Genomic DNA, 14,293 nt, shown 5'->3' with positions numbered 1-14,293 from the left:
TTTTGTCTCCCTAGTTAGGTTTATTCCTAGGTATTTTATTCTTTTTGTTGCCATGGTAAATGGGAGTGTTTCCTTAATTTCTTTTTCAGATTTTTCATCATTCGTGTATAGGAATTCAAGAGATTTCTGTGCATTAATTTTGTATTCTGCAACTTTACCAGGTACATTGGTTAGCTCTAGTAGTTTCCTGGTGGCATGTTTAGGATTCTCTATGTATAGTATAATGTCATCTGAAAACAGTGATAGTTTTACTTCTTCTTTTCCAATTTTTATTCCTTTTATTCCTTTTTCTTTTCTGATTGCCGTAGCTAGGACTTTGAAAACTATGTTGAATAATAGTGATAAGAGTGGACATCCTTGTCTCCTTCCTGATCTTAGAGGAAACGCTTTCAGTTTTTCACAATTCAGAATGATGTTTGCTGTGGGTTTGTCGTATATGGCCTTTATTATGTTGAGGCAGGTTCCCTCTATGCCCACTTTCTGGAGAGTTTTTATCTCAAATGGGTGTTGCATTTTGTCAAAATATTTTTCTGCATCTATTGAGATGATCATATGGTTTTTCTTCTTCAATTTGTTGATATGGTGTATCACATTGATTGATTTGCATATATTGGAGAATACTTGCATCCCTGGGATAAACCCCACTTGATCATGGTGTATGATCCTTTTAATGTGTTGTTGGATTCTGTTTGCTCCTATTTTGTTGAGGATTTTTGCGTCTATATTCATCAGTGATATTAGTCAGTAATTATTTTTTTTGTAGTATCTTTGTCTGGTTTTGGTATCAGGGTGAAGGTGGCCTCATAGAATGAGTTTGGGAGTGTTCCTCCCTCTGCAATCTTTTGGAAGAGTTTGAGAAGGATGGGTGTTGGCTCTTCTATAAATGTTTGATAGAATTCCCCTGTGAAGCCATCTGGTCCTGGACTTCTGTTTGTTGGAATATTTTTAAACACAGTTTCAAATTCTTTACTTGTGACTGGTCGGTTCATATTTTCTATTTCTTCCTGGATCAGTCGTGGAAGGTTATACCTTTCTAAGAATTTTTCCATTTCTTCCAGGTTGTCCATTTTATTGGCATAGAGTTGCTTATAGTGGTCTCTTAGGATGATTTGTATTTATGCAGTGTCTGTTGTAACTTCTACTTTTTCATTTCTAATTTTGATTTGAGTCCTCACCATCTTATTCTTGATGAGTCTAGCTAATGGTTTATCAATTTTGTTTATCTTCTCAAAGAATCAGCTTTTGGTTTCCTGGTCTTTGCTATTGTTTCCTTTGTTCCTATTTCATTTCTTTCTGCTTGGATCATTACGATTTCTTTCCTTCTGCTAACTTGGGTTTTGTTTGTTCTTCTTTGTCTAGTTCCTTTAGGTGTATGGCTAGATTGTTTATTTGAGTTTTTTTCTTGTTTCTTGAGGTAGGCTTGTATAGCTATACACTTCCCTCTTAGAAGTGCTTTTGCTGCATCCCATAGGTTTTGGATCATTGTGTTTTCATTTTCATTTGTCTCTAGGTATTTTTTGATTTCCTCTTTGATTTCTTCAGTGATCTCTTGGTTATTTAGTAACGTATTGTTTAACCTCCCTGTGTTTGTGTTTTTTATGTTTTTTCCCCTCTAATTGATTTCTAATCACAAAGTGTTGTTTGTGGTCAGAAAAGATGCTTGATATGATTTCAATTTTATTAAACTTACTGAGGCTTGATTTGTGAGCCAAGATGTGATCTATCCTGGAGAATGTTCCATGCGCACTTGAGAAGAAAGTGTAATCTGCTGTTTTTGTATGGAATGTCCAATAAATATCAATTAAATCTATCTGGTCTTTTGTGTCATTTAAAGCTTCTGTTTCCGTATTTATTTTCATTTTGGATTATCTGTCCATTGGTGTAAGTGAAGTGTTAAAGTCCCCCACTATTATTGCGTTACTGTCGATTTCCTCTTTTATAGCTGTTAGCAATTGCCTTATGTAGTCTTTATTTTAAAGTCTATTTTGTCTGATATGAGTATTGCTATTCCAGCTTTCTTTTGATTTCCATTTGCATGGAGTAACTTTTTCCACCTCCTCACTTTCAGTCTCTATGTGTCCCTAGATCTGAAGTGGGTCTCTTGTAGACAGCATATATATGGGTCTTGTTTTTGTATACATTCAGCAAGCTTGTGTCTTTTGGTTGGAGCATTTAATCCATTCACGTTTAACATAATTATTGATATGTATGTTCCTGTAACCATTTTCCTAATTGTTTTGGGTTTGTTTTTGTAGGTCCTTGTCTTCTCTTGTGTTTCCCACTTAGAGAAGTTCCTTTAGCATTTGTTGTAGACCTGGTTTGGTGGTGCTGAATTGTCTTACCTTTTGCTTGTCTGTAAAGCTTTTGATTTCTCCATCGAATCTGAATGAGATCCTTGCCAGGTAATCTTGGTTGTAGGTTCTTCCCTTTTATCACTTTAAGTATATCATGCCAGTCCCTTCTGGCTTCTAGAGTTTCTGCTGAGAAATCAGCTGTTAACCTTATGGGAATTCCCTTGTATGTTATTTGTCATTTTTCCCTTGCTGCTTTCAATAATTTTTCTTTGTGTTTAATTTTTGCAAATTTGCTTATTACGTGTCTCAGTGTGTTTCTCCTTGGGTTTATCCTGTATGGGACTCTCTGCACTTCCTGGACTTGGGTGGCTATTTCCTTTCCTTTGTTATGGAAGTTTTCGACTATAATCTCTTCAAATATTTTCTCTGGTCCTTTCTCTCTCTCTTATCCTACTGGGACCCCTGTAATGCGTATGTTGTTGCGTTTTATGTTGTCCCAGAGATCTCTTAGGCTGTCTTCATTTCTTTACATTCTTTTTTATTTATTCTGTACCACAGCAGGGAATTCCACCATTCTGTCTTCCAGGTCACATATCCCTTCTTCTGCCTCAGTGTTTTCTGCTATTGATTCCTTATAGTGTAGTTTTCATTTCAGTTATTGTATTTTTCATCTCTGTTTCTTTGTTCTTTAATTCTTCTAGGTCTTTGTTAAACATTTCTTGCATTTTCTCGATCTTTGCCTTCATTGTTTTTCCGAGGTCCTGGATCATCTTCACTATGATTATTCTGAATTCTTTTTCTGGAAGGTTGCCTATCTCCACTTCATTTAGTTGTTTTTATGAGGTTTTTTCTTGTTCCTTCATCTGGTACATAGTCCTCTGCCTTTTCATCTTGTCTGTCTTTCTGTGAATGTGGTTTTTGTTCCACAGGCTGCAGGATGGCAGTTCTTCTTACCTCTGTTGTCCGATTACACTTTCTGCTCTACTGCACATGGAACATTCTCCAGGATAGATCACATCTTGGGTTACAAATCAAGCACCGGAAAATTTAAGAAAATTAAAATTATATCAAACATCTTTTCTGACCACAAACAACACTTTGTGATTAGAAATCAATTAGAGGGGAAAAAACGTAAAAAAGAGACATATGGAGGATAAAAAATACGTTACTAGATAGCCAGGAGGTCACTGAAGGAATCAAAGAGAAAATCAAAAAATACCTAGAGACAAATGAAAATGAAAACCCAATGATCCAAAACCTATGGGATGCAGCAAAAGCACATCTAAGAGGGAAGTTTATAGCTATACAAGCCTACCTCAAGAAACAAGAAAAAAACTCAAATAAACAATCTAACCATACACCTAAAGAACTAGAGAAACAAGAACAAGCGAAACCCAAAGTTAGCAGAAGGAAAGAAATCATAAAGATCCAAGCAGAAATAAATGAAATAGGAACAAAGGAAACAATAGCAAAGACCAAGAAACCAAAAGCTGATTCTTTGAGAAGATAAACAAAATTGATAAACCATTAGCCAGACTCATCAAGAAAAAGAGGGCAAGGACTCAAATCAAAATTAGAAATGAAAAAGTAGAAGTTACAACAGACACTGCATAAATACAAATCATCCTAAGAGACCACTATAAGCAACTCTATGCCAATAAAATGGACAACCTGGAAGAAATGGAAAAATTCTTAGAAAGGTATAACCTTCCACGACTGATCCAGGAAGGAACAGAAAATATGAACAGACCAGTCACAAGTAATGAAATTGAAACTGTGTTTAAAAATCTTCCAACAAACAAAAGTCCAGAACCGTTTAGCTTCCCAGGTGAATTCTGTCAAACATTTACAGAAGAGCTAACACCCATGCTTCTCAAACTCGTCCATAATATTGCAGAGGAAGGAAGACTCAAACTCATTCTATGAGGCCACCATCACCCTTATACCAAAATCAGACAAAGATACTACAGGAAAAGAAAATTACAGACCAATATCACTGATGAATGTAGATGCAAAAATCCTCAACAAAATAGGAGCAAACAGAATCCAACAACACATTAAAAGGATCATACACCATGATCAAGTGGGATTTATCCCAGCGATGCAAGGATTCTTCAATATACACAATCAATGTGAAACACCATATTAACAAGTTGAAGAATAAAAACCATATGATCATCTCAATAGATGCAGGAAAAGCTTTTGAAAAATTTCAACCACCATTTATGCTAAAAACTCTCTGAAAATGGGCATAGAGGGAACCTACTTCAACATAATGATGGCCATATATGACAAAACCACAGCAAACATCATTCTCAATGGTGAAAAACTGAAAGCATTTCCTCTAAGATGAGGAACGAGATAAGGATGTCCAAGCTTACCACTGTTATTCAACATAGTTTTCAAAGTCCTAGCCATGGCAATCAGAGAAGAAAAAGAAATAAAAGTAATACAAATTGGAAAAGACCGAGTAAAAGTGTCACTGTTTACATTTGACATTATACTATACATAGAGAATCCTAAAGATGCCACCAGAAAACTACTAGAGCTAATCAATGAATTTGGTAAAGTTTCAGGATAAAAAATTAATGCACAGAAATCTCTTGCATTACTATACATTACTGATTAAAAATCTGAAAGAGAAATTAAGGAAACACTCCCATTTACCATTGTAACAAAATAAATAAAATACCTAGGAATAAACCTACGTAGGGAGACAAAAGACCTGTCTGCAGAAAACTGTAAGACACTGATGAAGGAAATTAAAGCTGATACCAACATATGGAGAGATATACCATGTTCTTAGATTGGAAGAATCAATATTGTGAAAATAACTATACTACCCAAAGCGATCTACAGATTCACTGCAATCCCTATCAAATTACCAATGGCATTTTTTAACAGAAGTACAACAAAAAAAATCTTAAAATTTGCATGGAGATGCAAAAGACCCCCAATATCCAAAGCAGTTTTGAGGGAAGAAAGCGGAGCTGGGAGAATCAGACTCCCTGACTTCAGACTATAGTACAAAGCTACAGTAATCAAGATAATATGGTGCTGGCATAAAAACACAAATATAGATCAATGGAACAAGATAGGAAGCCCATAGATAATCCTACACACCTATGTCAACTAATCTATGACAAAGGAGGCCAGGATATATAAGCGAGAAAGACAGCCTCCTTAGTAAGTGGTGCTGGGAAAACTGGGCAGCTACATGTAAAAGAATGAATTAGAACACTCCCTAACAACATACACAAAAATAAATTCAAAATGCATTAGAGACCTAAATATAAGACTGGGCACTATAAAACTCTTAGAGGAAAACATGGGAAGAAATCTCTTTGTCATAGATCACAGCAATGTATTTTTTGATCCAGCTCCTAGAGTAATGGAAATAAAAACAAAGATAAACAAATGGGACCTAATAAAACTTAAAAGCTTTTGCACAGCAAAGGAAACCATAAACAAGACGAAAAGACAACCCTCAATGTGAGAAAATATTTGCAAACGAATCATTGGACAAAGGATTAATCTCCAAAATATATAAACAGGGCCTTCCCTGGTGGCGCAGTGGTTGAGAGTCCGCCTGCCGATGCAGGGGACACGGGTTCGTGCCCCGGTCCGGGAAGATCCCACATGCCGCGGAGCAGCTGGGCCCGTGAGCCATGGCCGCCGAGCCTGCACGTCCGGAGCCTGTGCTCCGCAACGGGAGAGGCCAGAACAGTGAGAGGCCCGCATACCGCAAAAAAAAACAAACAAACAAAAATATATAAACAGCTCATGCAGCTCAATATTTAAAAAACAAACAAACCAATCAAAAAATGGGCAGAAAACTAAATAGACATTTCTCCAAAGAAGACATACAGGTGGCCAAGAAGCACATGAAAAGCTGTTCAACATCACTAATTATTAGAGAAATGCAAATCCAAACTACAATGAGGTATCACCTCACACCAGTTAGAATGGGCATCATCAGAAAATCTACAAACAACAAATGCTGGAAAGGGTGTGAAGAAAAGGGAACCGTCTTGCACTGTTAGTGAGAATGTAAATTGATACAGCCACTATGGAGAACAGTATGGAGGTTCCTTACAAAACTCAAAGTAGAATTACCATATGACCCAGCAATGTCACTACTGGGCATATAGCCAGAGAAAACTATAATTCAAAGAGACACATGTGCCCCAATGATCATTGCAGCACTATTTACAATAGTCAGGTCATGGAAGCAACCTAAATGCCCATCGACGGATGAATGGATATAGAAGATGTGGTACATATATACAATGGAATATTACTCAGCCATAAAAAGGAATGAAATTGGGTCATTTGTAGAGACATGGATGCATCTAGAGACTGTCATACAGAGTGAAGTAAGTCAGAAAAGAAGAACAAATATCATATATTAACGCATATATGTGGAACCTAGAAAATGGTACAGATGAACCGGTTTGCAGAGCAGAAATTGAGACACAGAAGTAGAGAAAAAACATATGGATATCAAGGGGATAAAGTGGCGGGGGGGGGCGGGGGGGGTTGGGGTTTGATGCATTGGGAGATTGGGATTGACATGTATACACTGATGTGTATAAAATGGATGACTAACTAGAACCCGCTGTATAAAAAAATAAAATAAAATTTTAAATAAATAAATAAAGTTTTCCTACTGAAATTAGGTCCAGCTGCTGGCTTCTGCTCCTGGATTTCTGCTTCTGGTAAGCTGTGATTCTGTTTCTGCCTGTCTACCTCTCCAGTTTTAGAAGCAGCAGTTTACCCTGTTACCACAGTTGTTAGTAGGGTACAAGAAGAGTTCTTGATTTTCAGTTTGTTTAGTTTTTTTCTTTTTGTGAGGGTGGTAATGATGACTTCTAAGCTCTTTACATGTTGGATGGGGACTCTGAAGCTTCACGCCAATATTTTAAACTATTCTATAGTCAGTTTTATTCTTAAAATAAAATTAAGAATAATTTCCTAGTTAATTATTAATGACACAATAAATAAATACATATGTTGATGGAAATTTTTATATTATAAATATTTACATGTTTATTTTGGCTTACCCTCAAAGCATCTCACAGCATGATTTAGTCTTACTTTTTACCACTAGAGTCAATTTCTTTATATTAGTTCTCAGGAAGTATCTTCTGACTGGTTCTACTGATTCTTCTTAACATATCTTCAGTGCAACTTCTCCTCCCCTCATCCCCCCACTGGATGACTGCCTTATTTCAGATTCTTACCACCTTGGATGTGAGTTTTAATTAGTATCTCTAAAATAGAAGTTTTTTATTTAGCATGACATACATATAAGGCCCTCCTATCTTCAGATATAAACATTGATTCAGATCAGACATTTGTTCCTCTGGGATGCTATCTTTGATATTCTTCTCTTACCCCAGATTTCTTGAACAGCTACATGAGTTATCACTCCCTCTTCTGTCCTAACACTATAGCTTGTTCATTACTCTATAATAGCACTAGTCACATTGATTGTAATTTTCTGTTTAGTTTCTGATTAAAGCTGTTATTTGAATTTCAGCATCTTACATAGAACATCTAGAAAATAGATGTTCTTTAAAAATTTGCTGAAGAAATGAAAGAAATATCTGCATTGTAAAATCTTCAGAAGGTAAAAATCACTGCTCATCTAAGAAAGTCAATATAATGCTATTCAAAATTTTTTTCCATTGGTATTTTTGTAATTATAAATGCACAGCAATGGGTCTATGTTGTATAAAATATATTATGTTTGTTCTAACTACATCATTTTTCATATTTATGAAAATACACTTACATGTCATTGTGTCTTTCAGAAAATAAATTAATACTTATTAAATCACATTCAATCACTTAAGTCACTTTAGGCCTGGGTTTCTCAACCTTGGCACTATTGACATTTTTGGCCAAATAATTCTTTGCTGTGAAGGGCTGTCCTATGCAATGGAGGATGTTTAACAATATCCCTGGCTTCTACCTACTGGTAGAAGTAGGTAGAAGTAGGTAGAATTAGTGGGCTGGTAGCACCTCCCCAGTTGTGACAACCCAGACTATCTCCAGACATTGCCAAATCATCCCTAATTGAGAACAACTACTTTAGACTTTGGAATGTTTTTATGTTTTACTTTTTGAAATCCCTAATTACAATGGAATCTTCAAATTCTAGTTCTCTAGCATATCGTTTTTGTAAAAAGTATCACACCTGCTAACTCCATAACACTACCAACAGTGCCTTCTAATTAACGACAACTTACTTGTTTTAGTGAATATGTGTATTACATCCACTTGAATAATTTCTCCTTTTACATCATCTTTGGAAGTATAATGCCTGAAGGAGATACTCAGGCAATATTTATTGAATTAATAAAACATAAAATAAATTCCTTACTTAGATTTAATGTAACATATATTATATTTTAGGTAATCTTAAAAGTGCCATTAAATCTGTCTTGGGGGACTTCCCTGCTGGTACAGTGGTTAAGAATCTGCCTGCCAATGCAGGGGACATGGGTTTGAGCCCTGGTCTGGGAAGGCTCCACATGCCACAGGACAACTGAGCCTGTGTGCTACAACTACTGAGCCTGTGCTCTGGAGCCTGTGAGCCACAACTACCGAGCCCATGTGGCACAATTACTGAAGCCTGTGTGCCTAGAGCCCATGCTTCACAATGAGAAGCCACCACAATAAGAAGCCTGTGCACCGCAATGAAGAGTAGCCCCCACTCGCCACAACTAGAGAAAGCCTACATGCAGCAATGAAGAACCAACACAGCCAAAACCAAAACCAAACAAAACAAAAATCTGCCTTGGATTTGTACAAATAACTAAATAAATTCTAACTGTGCTGTATGTTTACATCTGATATGCTTCTTGATTTTGTCAAGAAGCGTAAAGAAGAGACAATTACTTTTTTTTTTTTTTTTTTTTGCGGTACACGGGCCTCTCACTGTTGTGGCCTCTCCCGTTGTGGAGCACAGGCTCCGGATGCACAGGCTCAGCGGCCATGGCTCACAGGCCCAGCTGCTGTGCGGTATGTGGGATCTTCCCGGACTGGGGCATGAACCCGTGTCCCCTGCATTGGCAGGCGGACTCTCAACCACTGCATCACCAGGGAAGCCCGATAATTACTTTTGGAAGTCTTAGTGTGTATATGTTAATCCCAAACTCCTAATTTATTCCCACCCCACTCCTTTCCACTTTGGTAACCATAAGTGTGTTTTCAGAGTCTGTGAATCTCTTTCTGTTTTGTAAATAAGTTCATTTTTTTAGATCCACATATAAGTGATATCATATTTGTCTTCCTTTGACTTAACTTCACTTAGTATGATAATCTCTAGGTCCATCCATATTGCTGCAAATGACATTATTTCATTTTTATGGCTGAGTGATATTCCATTGTATATATGTACCACATCCTCTTTATCCATTCGTCTGTCGATGTACATTTAGTTTACTTCCATGTCTTAGCTATTGTAAATAGTGCTGCAATGATCATTGGGGTGCATGTGTCTTTTTGAATTATGGTTTTCTTGGGATATATGCTCAGGAGTGGGATTGCTGGATCATATGGTAGTTCTATTTTTAGTTTTTTAAGGTACCTTTATACTGTTCTACATAGTGGTTGTACCAATTTACATTCCCTCCAACAGTGTAGGAGGGTTCCCTTTTCTCCACACCATCTCCAGCATTTATTGTTTGTAGACTTTATGATGATGGCCATTCTGACTGGTGTGAGGTGGTACCTCATTGTAGTTTTGACTTGCATTTCTCTAATAATTAGTGATGTTGAACATCTTTTCATGTGCCTTTTGGCCATCTGTATGTCTTCTTTGGAGAAGTGTCTATTTATGTCTTCTGCCCATTTTTAATTGGGTTGTTTGTTTTTTTGATATTGAGCTGCATGAGCTGTTTGTATATTTGGGAGATTAATCCCTTGTTGGTCGCTTCATTTGCAGATATTTTCTACCATTACGTGGGTTATCTTTTCGTTTTGATTATGGTTTCTTTTTCTGTGCTAAAGCTTTTAAGTTTAATTGGGTACCATTTGTTTATTTTTGTTTTATTTTCATTACTCTAGGAGGTGGATTCAAAAAGATATTGCTGCAGTTTATGTCAAAGAATGTTCTAGCTATGTTTTCCTCTAAGAGTTTAATAATATTCAGTCTTACATTTAGGTCTTTAATCCATTTTGAGTTTATTTTTGTGTATTGTGTTAAAGAATGTTATAATTTTATTCTTTTACATGTACCTGTCTGGTTTTCCCAGCATCACTTATTGAAGAGACTGTCTTTTCTCCATTGTATATTCTTGCCTCCTTTGTTATAGGTTAATTTACCATAGGTACATGAGTTTATTTCTAGGCTTTCTATCCTTTTCCATTGATCTACATTTCTATTTTTGTGCCAGTACCATACTGTTTTTGGTGGTTTTTTTTGTTTTTGTTTTTGTTTTTTTTTGCGGTACGCGGGCCTCTCACTGCTGTGGCCTCTCCCCTTGCAGAGCACAGGCTCTGGATGCGCAGGCTCAGCAGCCATGGCTCCTGGGCCCAGCTGCTCTGTGGCATGTGGGATCCTCCCGGACTGGGGCACAAACCCGTGTTCCCTGCATCAGCAGGTGGACTCTCAACCAGTGTGCCACCAGGGAAGCCCTACCATACTGTTTTGATAACTGTAACTTTGTAGTATACTCTGAAGTCAGGGAGCCTGATCCCTCCAGTCCTGTTTTTCTTTCCCAGGAAGGTACTCCATTCTTAAAGCCATGCAAAAAATCTCACATGCTCTGAGTTCCACCATGGAGGCAGTAGTTTGAAAGGAGCCTGTGTCCAACCCATTTATTGATCTTGGACAACATCCTGGAGAGGCAGGAGTCGGCTTAAACTCCCCTTGGGGATGGAAACATGGCAGCAGCCATTTGGAGGTAATCATTTTACTGCAATAACAATGGTGATGGCAAATGCCACTTTGGAATAATCCCTCTAGCCTAGTAGCACTGGGTGCTAACATGTCCACCAGCAGGATGACACCAGTATCAAGTCCCCCCAAGGCCAAGCAGTCAACCACACAGGGACCCAGCACTGCCCACCAGCAGGCCGGTACCAGCCTTAACTCCCCTCAGGCCACGTAGATAGCTGCATGAGGACCAGGTTCTGACCTCCAGTAGGCCAACAGCCTCTTCAAAAGACTCAGACTCAGCCAGCTGAGCCAGGGTCCAGCCCTTCCTATGAAGACACCCAGCGTAGTCAGCCCCACTGCAACCTAAGGGCACACACAGCCCACATCATGGGCTCTTCTAGAACATATAACTGATGACCAGAGGGGAGCATTCTGCTGGGCCCCATAGGACCACTTCTACATAAGACCACTTCTCTAATATTGGGAAATATAACTGACCAACCTAAAAATAGAAATAAACAGAGAGGATTGGGGAAAATGAGGAGACAGAGGAATATCTTCCAAAAGGAGGAACAAGACATAACCTCAGAAAAAAAACTATATGAGGTGATGATAAGCAATCCACCCAATATAGAGTTCAAGGTAATGATCATAAAATTGCCTACCAAACTTGGGAAAAGAATGGAAAACACAGTGGGATTTTCAAAGAAGAGAAATTATGAAGAAGAATCTAACAGAACCAAAAAATACAATAAGTGAAAAGAAATACACTAGAAGAAGTCAACAGTAGATTAGATGATACAGAAGAAAGAATCAGCAAACTGGAAGACAGAGTGGTGGAAGTCACCCAAGCTGAACAGAAAAAAGAATTTTTAAAACTGAGGATAGTTTAAGAGATGTCTGGGACAACATCATGTGTACTAACATTTGCATTATAAGGGTGCATAAAGAGAATATAGAGAGAGAAAGGGACAGAGAACTTCTATGAAGATATATAATGGTAAACTTCCCTAACCTGGAAAAGGAAACAGATATCCAGGTCCAGGAAGTCCAGAGAGTTTCAAACAAAATGAAACGTAAGAGATCTACACTAAGACAAATTGTAATCAAAATGGCAAAAATGAAAGAGAATTTTTGAAACAACAAGGAAAAAGCAACTAGTTATGAATAAGGGAACTCCCATAAGACTCTTAGCTGACTTTTAAGCAGGAATTTTGCAGGCTATAATGGAGAGACATGATATTTAAAATGATGAAAGGCAAAAAAAATCTACAACCAAGTATACTTTAACTGGCAAGACTTTCATTTAGATTTAAAAGAAAGATAAATAGTTTCATAATAGAAACCTAAAAGAGTTCAGTACCACTAAACCAATTTTACAAGAAATGTTAAAGAGACCTCTCTAAGTGGAAAAGAAAAGGCCACAACTAGAAATATGAAAATTACAAACACACAATATCATTAGTAAAGGCAAACATACAGTAAAGGGACTAGATCTGCAATTTATAAGGTAGTTGGAAGGTTAAAAGACAGTAGTAAAATTGTCTACATCCACAATAAGTAGTTCAGGGATACACACATAAACCTCATGGTAATCACAAACCAAAAATGTGTAATAGATATACCAGAAAGAGAAAGGAATCCATACATAACACTAAAGATAGTCATCAAATCACAAGGAAAGAGAGCAAAAACAATCCTAAAACAAATAAAATGGCAATAAGGATGTCAAAAATTACTTTAAATGTAAATGGACTAAATGTTCCAATCAAAAGCCATAGAGTGGCTGAATGGATACAAGAAAACAAGACCCACATAAATGCTGCCTATAAGAGACTCACTTAGATCAAAAGACACACATAAACTGAAAGTGAGGGGATGGAAAAATATTCCATTTAAATGGAAATGAAAAGAAAGCTGGGGTAGCAATACTTATATCAGACAAAATAGACCTTAAAACAGAGTCTGTAACAAGAGACAAGGACATTACATAATGATAAAGGGACCAACCCAACAATAAGATATAATAATTGTAAATATATATGCACCCAACACAGGAACACCTAAATATATGAAGCAAATATTAACAGACATAAGGGGAGAAATTGAGAGTAGTGTGATAATAGCAGGCAACTTTAACTCCACTAACAAAAATGTACAGATCAACCAGACAGAATGTCAATAATGAAACACTGACCTTAAATGACACATGATATCAGATGGACTTAATAGATATATAGAACATCCCACCCAAAAGGTGCAGAATACATTCTTCTCAAGTGCATATGGAATATTCTCCAGGATAAATCACATGATAGGCCACAAAACAAGTCTCAATAAACTTAAGAAAATTGAAATACTATCAAGCATCTTTTCCAACAACAGTATGAGACTAGAAATCAACTACAAGGAAAAAATGCAAAAATAAAGCAAAACAAAACATGTGGAGGCTAAACAATGGGTCACTGAAGAAACAAAAGAGGAAATATTTTTTAAATGCCTGGAGTCAATGAAAATAGAAACACAATGACCAAAAATCTATAGGACACAGCAAATGTAGTTCTAAGACGGAAGTTTATAGCAATACAAGCCTACCTCAGGAAACAACAAACATCTCAAATAATTAACCTGAACTTACGCCTAAAGGAACTACAAGATGAACAAATGAAACCCAAGATTAGTAGAAGGAAAAAATAATGAAGATCAGGGCAGAAATAAATAAAACAGAAACTTTAAAAATCTATAATTGGGTGATTGAGATTGACATGTATACACTGATGTGTATAAAATTGATGACTAATAAGAACCTGCTGTATAAAACAAATAAAATTCAAAAATTAAAAAGAACTGTAGAAAAAATTGATTAAATTAAGAGCTGATTCTTTGGGGAAAAAATTGACAAATCTTTAGCTAGACAGACCAAGAAAAAGAGAGGATTTAAATAAATAAAGTTAGAGATGAAAGAAGTTACAACTGATACTGCAGAAATACAAGGAATCATAAGAGACTACTATAAACAAGTTCATGTCAAAAAATTGGATAACCTAGAAGAAATAGATAAACTCCTATAAATGTACAATCTTCCAAGACTCAGGAATAAATAGAAAAT

The sequence above is a fragment of the Phocoena sinus genome, chromosome 17, assembly GCF_008692025.1.
Source record: "Phocoena sinus isolate mPhoSin1 chromosome 17, mPhoSin1.pri, whole genome shotgun sequence".
Lineage (NCBI taxonomy): Eukaryota > Metazoa > Chordata > Mammalia > Artiodactyla > Phocoenidae > Phocoena > Phocoena sinus.
Note: the sequence above shows the minus strand (reverse complement) of the source record.